Source organism: Halichoerus grypus, chromosome 6, assembly GCF_964656455.1.
Source record: "Halichoerus grypus chromosome 6, mHalGry1.hap1.1, whole genome shotgun sequence".
Lineage (NCBI taxonomy): Eukaryota > Metazoa > Chordata > Mammalia > Carnivora > Phocidae > Halichoerus > Halichoerus grypus.
Window position 1 is genome coordinate 120,532,289 of NC_135717.1, and position 9,890 is coordinate 120,542,178.

A 9,890-nucleotide genomic window follows, 5' to 3' on the forward strand; every position below is an offset into this window, starting at 1 on the left:
TGAGAGTGATATTCGCTGTGGGTTTTTCATAGATGGCTTTTGTGATATTGAGGTATGTACCCTCTCTCCCTATACTCTGAAGAGTTTTGATCAAGAAAGGATGCTGTACTTGTCAAATGCTTTTTCTGCATCTATTGAGAGGATCATACGATTCTTGTTCTTTCTTTTGTTAATGTATTGTATCACGTTGATTGATTTGCAGATGTTGAACCAACCTTGCAGCCCAGGGATAAATCCCACTTGGTCGTGGTGAATAATCCTTTTAATGTACTGTTGGATCCTATTGGCTAGTATTTTGGTGAGAATTTTTGCATCCATGTTCATCAAAGATACTGGTCTGTAATTCTCCTTTTGGATGGGGTCTTTGTCTGGTTTTGGGATCAAGGTAATGGTGGCCTCATAAAACGAGTTTGGAAGTTTTCCTTCCATTTCTATTTTTTGGAACAGTTTCAGAAAATGCATATTAATTCATCTTTAAATGTTTGGTAGAATTCCCCTGGGAAGCCATCTGGCCCTGGGCTTTTGTTTTTTGGGAGATTTTTGATGACTGCTTCAATTTCCTTAGTGGTTATAGGTCTGTTCAGGTTTTCTATTTCTTCCTGGTTAGTTTTGGTAGTGGATACATCTCTAGGAATGCATCCATTTCTCCCAGATTATCTAATTTGCTGGCATATAGTTGCTCATAATATGTTCTTATAATTGTTTGCATTTCTGTGGTGTTGGTTGTGATCTCTCCTCTTTCATTCATGATTTTGTTGATTTGGGTCCTTTCTCTTTTCTTTTTGATAAGTCTGGCCAGGGGCTTATCAATCTTGTTAATTCTTTCAAAGAACCAGCTCCTAGTTTTGTTGATCTGTTCTACTGTTCTTTTAGTTTCTATTTCATTGATTTCTGTTCTGATCTTTATTATTTCTCTTCTCCTGCTGGGTTTAGGCTTTATTTGCTGTTTCTTCTCCAGCTCCTTTAGGTGTAGGGTTAGGTTGTGTATTTGAGGCCTTTCTTGTTTCTTGAGAAAGGCTTGTATAGCTATATACTTTCCTCTCAGGACTGCCTTTGCTGCATCCCAAAGATTTTGAACAGTTGTGTTTTCATTTTCATTGGTTTCCATGAATTTTTTTAATTCTTCTTTAATTTCCTGGTTGACTCATTCATTCTTTAGTAGGATGCTCTTTAGCCTCCATGTATTTGAGTTCTTTCTGACTTTCCTCTTGTGATTGAGTTCTAGTTTCAGAGCATTGCGGTCTGAAAATAGGCAGGGAATGATCCCAATCTATTGGTACTGGTTGAGACCTGATTTGTGACCTAGGATGTGATCTATTCTGAAGAATGTTCCACGGGCACTAGAGAAGAATGTGTATTCGTTGCTTTGGGATGGAATGTTTTGAATATATCTGTGAAGTCCATTTGGTCCAGTGTGTCATTTAAAGTCTTTATTTCCTTTTTGATCTTTACTTAGATGATCTGTCCATTTCAGTGAGGGGGTGTTAAAGTCCCCCACTATTATTGTATTGTTTCTTTGCTTTTGTTATTAATTGGCTCATATAATTGGCTGCTCCCATCTTAGGGGCATAGATATTTACAATTGTTAGATCTTCTTGGTGGATAGACCCTTTAAGTAGGATATAGTGTCCTTCCTCACCTCTTATTACAGTCTTTGTTTTAAAATCTAGTTTGTCTGATATAAGGATTGCCACCCCAGCTTTCTTTTGGTGTCCATTAGCATGGTAAATGGTTTTCCACCCCCTCACTTTCAATCTGGGGGTGTCTTTGGGTCTAAAATGTGTCCCTTGCAGACAGCATATCAATGGGTCTTGTTTTTTTATCCAATCTGATAGCCTGTGTCTTTTGATTGGGGCATTTAGCCCATTTACATTCAGGGTAACTATTGAAAGATATGAATTTAGTGCCATTGTATTGCCTGTAAGGTGACTGTTACTGTATATTGTCTGTGTTCCTTTCTGGTCTATGTTACTTTTAGGCTCTCTCTTTGTTTAGAGGACCCCTTTCAATATTTCTTGTAGGGCTGGTTTCATGTTTGCAAATTCTTTTAGTTTTTGTTTTTCCTGGAAGCTTTTTCTCTCTCCTTCTATTTTCAATGACATCTTAGCTGGATATAGTATTCTTGGCTGCATATATTTCTCATTTAGTGCTCTGAATAGATCATGCCAGTCCTTTCTGGCTTGGCAGGTTTCTGTGGATAGGTCTTTTGCAATCTAATGTTTCTACCATTGTAGGTTACAGATCTCTTGTCCCGAGCTGCTTTCAGGATTTTCTCTTTATCTCTGAGACTTGGAAGTTTTACTATTAGATTTCGGGGTGTTGACCTATTTTTATTGATTTTGAGAAGGGTTCTCTGTGCCTCCTGGATTTTGATGCCTGTTTCCTTCCCCAAATTAGGGAAGTTCTCTGCTATAAATTGCTCCAATGTACCTTCTGCCCCTCTCTCTCTTTCTTCTTCTTCTGGGATCCCAATTATTCTAATGTTGTTTTGTCTTATGGTATCACTTATCTCTCGAATTCTGCCCTCATGATCCAGTAGTTGTTTATCTCTCTTTTCCTCAGCTTCTTTATTTTCCATCATTTGGTGTTCTATATCACCAATTATCTCTTCTGCTTCATTTATCCTAGCAGTTAGAGCCTCCATTTTTGATTGCACCTCATTAATAGGCTTTTTGATTTCGACTTGGTTAGAAATTAGTTCTTTTCTCTTCCAGAAAGGGTTTCTCTAATATCTTCCATGCTTTTTTCAAGCCCAGCTAGTATCTTTAAAATCATCATTCTGAACTCTAGTTCTGACATCTTACTAATGTTCGTATTGATAGGTCCCTTGTAGTTGGTACTGCCTCTTGTTCTTTTTGTTGAGGTGATTTTTTCCATCTTGTCATTTTGTCCAGAGGAGAAAAGGTGAATGAGACAACAAAATGCTAACAGGGTAACAATGTTCCCAGAAAATATACACTAAACAAATCAGAAAAGACCTGAAACTGGGGGAAAAGAAAGGGAAAGAAAGAAAAAAGAAAAAAAAAAAGAAAGAAAGAAAAGGAAAAAGATAAAAACAAACAAACAAATACAAAACAAAACAAAACAAAAAACAGAATATGATCAAATATGATCAGGCTGGTGCATAGATCAGTGCCACACACTAGATTTTGGGCATATTTTGGTTTGTTAGAAGAAAGTGCCTCCCATAATTTTAAAGAAAGAAAAACTTATATATGTACAAAATAAGGGTTAATACGATGAAGGGATGGAATATGACTGTAAAGATGAAAATTATAAAAGATTTTATAAAAGGAATGATAAGATAAGAAGTTGGTTGAAAAAAGAAAGAAGAGGATTTAAAAAAAAAAGGGAGAGAATGTGATCAGGCAGGAGACTAGAACAGAGCATTACACTAGAGATTTAGGCTATATTTTGATCTGTTAGAAGAAACTGTATCCCAAAATTTTAAAGAGAGAACTGGAATATATATATATACCAAAAATAAGGTTAAGTACTATGAAGGCATAGATTATTATTCTAAAAATGAAAAATAAAAAAGATTTTTTAAAAAAGGGATTGATAAGATGTTGGTTGAAAAAGGGAAAAAGAAAAATTCAAAAAGAAAAAAAGAAAGTTAAAAAGAAAATTAACTTTGAAAGACTAAAGAATCTTGGGAAAAAAGGCATGAATTCTATGTGCAGTATTCCCCTAGCGCTGGCGTTCTGCCATTCTCATTGATCAGTAAACTTGGTCTTGGCTGGCTGTTCTTGCTGGTCTTCTGGGGGAGGGGTCTGTTGCTGTGGTTCCCAAATGTCTTTGCTGGAGGCGGAATTGCCCCGCCCTTGCCGGTCCAGGCTAAGTAATCTGCTCGGGTTTGCTCTCGGGAGCTTTTGCTCCGTGCAAGCTTTCCGTGCAGCTTTTGAGGACGAGAGTGAAAATGGTGGCCTCCCAATCTCTGCCCAAGAGGAGCCGAGAACTTGGGGCCCCACTCCTCAGTGCACCCCCAGAGAAAAGCAGTCAATCACTCCTGTCTCCCCGGTCTCCGGCCACACTCCATGCTCACTGGCCTGTGACCGAGTGTTTCTATCTCTGGCACCCGAACCCGTGTGGAGTCTCCAAACCCAGCAGATCCCTGCAGTGCGCTCCGCGCTGCTCCTCCCCGGGGGAGGAAGGGGTGTCTCCCCAGATCTGCTGCTTGTTGGGTCCCTGCTGGAGGAGCAGTGGCCCGACTGTGCCGCGGATCACGGTTTATGGCAACCCCGAGCTGAGAGCCCGCTCCTCGGCTCCGTCTCTGCAGCCGGCTTCCCCACTCTGATCCCTGGGAGCTCTGCCACACTCAGGCATCCCCGGTCTTTCTGTGACCCTGAGGGTCCTGAGACCACACTGTCCCACGAGGGTTCCATCCCCCGCTTAGCCACTGGAGCGACGTCCCTCAGAGGAGCCGACTTCTAAAAGTTCCGATTTTGTGCTCCGCGGCTCTATCACTTGCTAGAAGTGGCGGATGGAGGCCCCGTCCCCCGCCGTCTATCCTCCCGAATATCGCCTTGGATTCACTTCTCCACACGTCCTATCTTCCAAAAAGTGGTTGCTTTTCTGTTCAGAGAGTTGTTGCTATTCTTTTCTTTGATCTCTTGTTCAGTTTGTAGGTGTTCAGAATGGTTTGATCCCTATCCAGCTGAATTCCTGGGACCAGATGAAATCCAGGTCTCCTACTCCTCTGCTATCTTGCTCCTCCCCCCACATCATGAATTTTTGAGACACCTCTGGGTACCAAGGTTCATAGATACTTTCCTACCCCACCTGTTGAAATGTTTCTCACTACTGACAGTCACATTTAGAGTGATTAGCAGCCGCAGCAGCAGCAGCAGCAAAGAAACCCTCATGTAACTGAGAGTTTCTGCTGTGCTCACCATGAAGTAAGGTTCCTGGAAGGGTTCACTTCTTAGTTTTTTATACTTACAAAGATATACTTTTATCCTTATTTGTTTATATGGATTGTTGAACATGGCTGGAGAAAATCATTTTTTTTTTTAAAAGACTGTATTTATTTATTTGGGAGAGAAAGAGCGAGCGAGCATGAGTGGGGGGGGCAGTGGGAGCGGGAGAAGCAGACTCCTCGCTGAGCAGGGATCCTGATGCGGGACTTGATCCCAGGACTCCGGGATCATGACCTGAGGGGAAGGCAGATGCTTAACTGACTGAGCCACCCAGGTGCCCTAGGAGAAAATTATTAAATCCTCATCAATGCATATTCTGCACCTTGAGCTGAACCCTAATATTATTCACCTATTCAACTATTAATATGTGCTTCTACTAATAAACATTTCTCATTTATTTTTCATAGTGACAATCTCTAACCTTTACTATTATCTTCAAATTTCCTGCCTCACACTGTTTAGGGATGACCCTTTCTTTAGGAAAATGAGAGAAACCAATAGGCAGAAATTTCTTCACTTCTTCTCCAGGTGACCAATGTAACTATATTCACACTTGTCCTTTTTCCTTTCCTCTAATTTCAGTCAAAGATCTGTACCTCTAGCTCATGGCTAAACCCTCCAAAATCACTTGGTTTTTACTTTTAAATTAAGTTTTCAAAAGTGGTTTGGATCTTAACTCGTTCCAATTTTCCAGTGACTTCATATCATCATTCTCTTTTCCTTCCTGAACCATGGTCTCCCCCACCCTGTTGATTCTTTCCCTTCAGCAAATATATATGCTTAAACCTTCCCCATCCTGAAATAAAACCCAGAACACTCCTTAGAGTCTCTTGACTCCCTTATCTACTTTATTTGCACAATTTCTTATTCACTTTTCACATTAATATTTTAAAGCCCTGTCATACAAATAAAAATTCTCTTATCAATGTTTCTAATCATTGTGTAGTTGCAAATCCAATGGTATCTTGGCATTCTCCTTCCTTCCGTATATTTTATGACATATGTTACTGAAGACTACACCTTCCTTCTTGAAACATATCTCACTTGGCTTCTATCTGAAACTTTCTTTTTCCAATCCATATGGCTACTCCTTTATAAACATCTTGGGTTTGATTGATTTTTAAATATTAATATTTCTAAGGGTTCCCTTTACACTTCAACTTTTGACTCTGCATACTTTCCCTAGGTGAACTATTATTTCTCATGCCTTCACCTATTATAAGTAAGCCTTGAATTCCAACAAACTGTATCCTCAAGTTCATATATCCGGTTGCCTTATGGACTTCTTTCTCTATTTTAGTATTTCAGAACTACCTCAAATTCATTGTATCTAAATCTTAACTCATCAAATTATTCTAGACCTTGGTAAGCGCTGTGAATTGTGCAAGACTGTTGAATCTCAGATCTGTACCTCTGAAACAAATAATGCAATATATGTTAAGAAAGAAAAAAAGAAGAAGAAGAATGTAGCAGGAGGGGAAGAATGAAGGGGGGGAAATCGGAGGGGGAGAAGAACCATGAGAGACGATGGACTCTGAAAAACAAACTGAGGGTTCTAGAGGGGAGGGGGTTGGGAGGATGGGTTAGCCTGGTGATGGGTATTGAGGAGGGCACGTTCTGCATGGAGCACTGGGTGTTATGTACAAACAATGAATCATGGAACACTATATCTAAAACTAATGATGTAATGTATGGGGATTAACATAACAATAAAAAAATTAAAAAAAAATTATTCTAGACTTGAAAACAGACAAACAAGATTACTGGATGTTCTTTCAGTAATCACAAGATTACTGGATGTTCTTGAGTTTCTCTTTCCAGGGCTATTTTACTACTCTGTTGGGGCAGAAGTTACCTCATAAATTTATGTTGAGTAGAGATGCAAGTACTTTATTTCTGGTGTAACCAATAATCTCAGAGATGAGAGTCTGTTGTGTGCTGCTTGGTAACTAGTCTTGCGGCTAACTCAGGTTCTCTGTTTATAACTAGCTTCTCAAATACTCTTTGGACCAACTCAAGCACATTACTGGAATTCTTATTAATTGATGAGTTGAATAAAATCTTTGAACATGTTTGTCTTATATTAACATGAGAGTCATTATTTTGCCTTTTTGAAAATTATACTTTAAAATATTTGCCTTCCAACTTGCTACTTCTACTGTATTTTGTTCTTAATAAAAAGATATTCATATTCACTTAGTCACTCAAGAAGAAACCCGGAAATTTCTCTGTTTTTTTCTTTTCCTCCCCCTTCTCCCCAAACACAAGTATGATTGGTCCTTGGTTTAGCCACTGGGCATATTAAATATCTCAAAGTGCCACTCGTCCCCTCCATTCCTAGTATGCTCGTCTTATTTCTGGTTGTCACATTTCCTCTCGGTCTTCTGTGGTAGGATTTTAAATGATTTTCCTTTCTCCATTGGCTCCCTATTCTATCCATCTCCCATATTTCTGCCAGAATCATCTTTCTGAAAGATAAATCTAATTGTATAACTTCTTTTGTAAATTTTTAAGTGGCTCCTTATCTTTCTAGACTAAATCAAAACACTTAAAATAACATTGATGACTTTTGTTTCATATCTAATTTGTATTTATCTTTCCTATTCTTAATTTTGATCTCCCACATATCCCCTTTCTCCCAAGTGGTACAAGGTGTAGTTTCTGAAGATATTATGATATTCTATTTCTTTCTGCCTTTGAAAATGTTTATCCTTCTATCTAGTATATCAGTGTCCTATTGCTTCTTCTTCTACTTCCCCCCCCACCCATTCTTCCCCTCTTTGACCTTTCCTCATGTGTCCAGATTCATCTGGACATGTCATCCTCTGGGAAGTTCATTTTTCCATGTCCCTGTGGCATTTAATGAAATTCAATAAAAATAATTGTTGATTTTCCTTGTCATGTCTTTCTCAAGGATTATGGAAGCCATTGCTTTGAAATGTAACCATCAAAGACCCTCGTGCCCCTATCTCTCAGTCTCCACGAGAGGGTAGGAGTCTAACTTAGGTGCCTGGCTCTCACTGGCAAAACCACCTCTGCCATAAAGATATGAGAAGTTTTATTATTCCTTTGGATAAAGGCAATTAGCTAACATAGTTGGCCACCCCAGTTCCGAGGTGCACCTAGAATGGACTGTGTGTGACAAATGGTCCTGCCAAGTCATCTTCCTTGAGGACTAGTTATTATATGTATGTAAGGGGTTTTATCTGCCTGCTTATAGAAGAGGGATTTCTTTCTGTCTCTGCAATCTCTTTAGTGGATGGCCCCTGACACACATCATATTAAAAAATAAAACTGTTTTCTTTTTCTTATACCTTTCTGGAGAGGTTTTCTGTGGTGGTAGAAGATTTTGTTTTTAGAACTTTTTTTTTTTTAAAGTAGGTTCCACACCCAGCACGGAGCCCAATGCGGGGCTTGAACTCATGACCCAGAGATTGAGACCTAAGCCGAGATCAAGTCAGATGCTTAACCAACTGAGCCACCCACGTGCTCCAGAAGATTTTATTTTTAATGATATTTCCCCAATAGATGCAAAATAACTTGGTAAGAATTGCGAATGAGGCAGAAAAATAATCGTCACATTCTCATGATATCCTCTTGCCTTCCCCTCTCCCCTTCCCCATCTCTCCCTATACCTCGTATCTGATAGTCTCTCTTCAGAACTTATTTTGATATAAAAATAACAGTGCCCAGTGTGATCATCTATAAAATGAGGAACAATAAAAAAGTTATATCATTGGATTAAATGATTAAGTGCTAAGGCTTACGCCTGACATGTAGTAAGCACTATATAGAAACATTTGTGGTTCATATTGTCACATGGGAAAATCTTACAGCAAAGAGGAAGTCTGTAGGTACCTGGCTCATATAGGTTCCACTAAGTACCAGCCGACAGCTTTGGATTACCTGCCATTTGGGATCATCTAAGACTAGTTTCCTTCTTTATCCTATGCTCTGCACAGGCCTCCCTGCCTAATCCTGCCTGTCTCCTCCCACTGCCACCAGCAGAACTGCCCAGAAAATGCAACTCCTGTCTCTAGATATGATCACTTTGCAAATAGAATATAAATTAGCCTGTGCTACCTCAGATCTGGTAAAGTAAACAAACAGTAACAAAAAATAAAACCTTGGCCCTGCCTCTTATAAACTTGATAAAGGTCAAACAGCTTAAATTTCAGCAACGGGGCACTAAGAGAAAGGGCTGTGCATCTGACATTTTTGAATATGGTGCAAACTATGAGGAATGATGAGGGTCATCGTTTCCTAAGATCTGGGAGGAAGATTAAGACTTCTTCTCCTGCAGAGACTAAATGAGAGAGTGGAAGGGAAGAAAGCTGATAGCTGGGGACAAGATCCTCTTTTAAGAGAAGGTCCCCTTTTGTTAACCACAGAAAGGCACTCACCTTATGTAGATGAGTTAGAAAAAAAAAAAAAGGAACTCCCTCTTAGAAGATGAAGACCCTTGAGATTTTGGATGGTAAGCACAGCAGAGCTGAATTTCAACCCCCTTTGTCTCTTTGAGAGTCTTTGTGCAACGTGAGGACTACACAACTGGACCCTATGGCTGGTTGGGGGTTGTTACCCCTTCCTACTCATGCTCACATCCCTCTCATGCTTGGTGACAAGTCGTCGGTGAAGACTGGGACTTGCTACAGAGCTCCTGGGAGGTCGTTAATCCCTGGGAGATAATTATAGACCCTGGAGGAGGCAGAGAGGACTTGTTTCTCAGTCGATCTGAGGAACTGCCCCAGCTTGCTCTGCCTTTGATGGTAGTGAGTGAATTTCCCCCTTCCATATTTATCACATAACTTCTATTTTTAAAAATTTTTTAAAAAGACTTTATTTATTTATTTGACAGAGAGAGATAGAGAGAGAGAGGGAACACAAGCAGGGGGAGTGGGAGAGGGAGAGGGAGAGGGAGAAGCAGGCTTCACGCGGAGCAGGGAGCCCGATGCGGGGCTCGATCCCAGG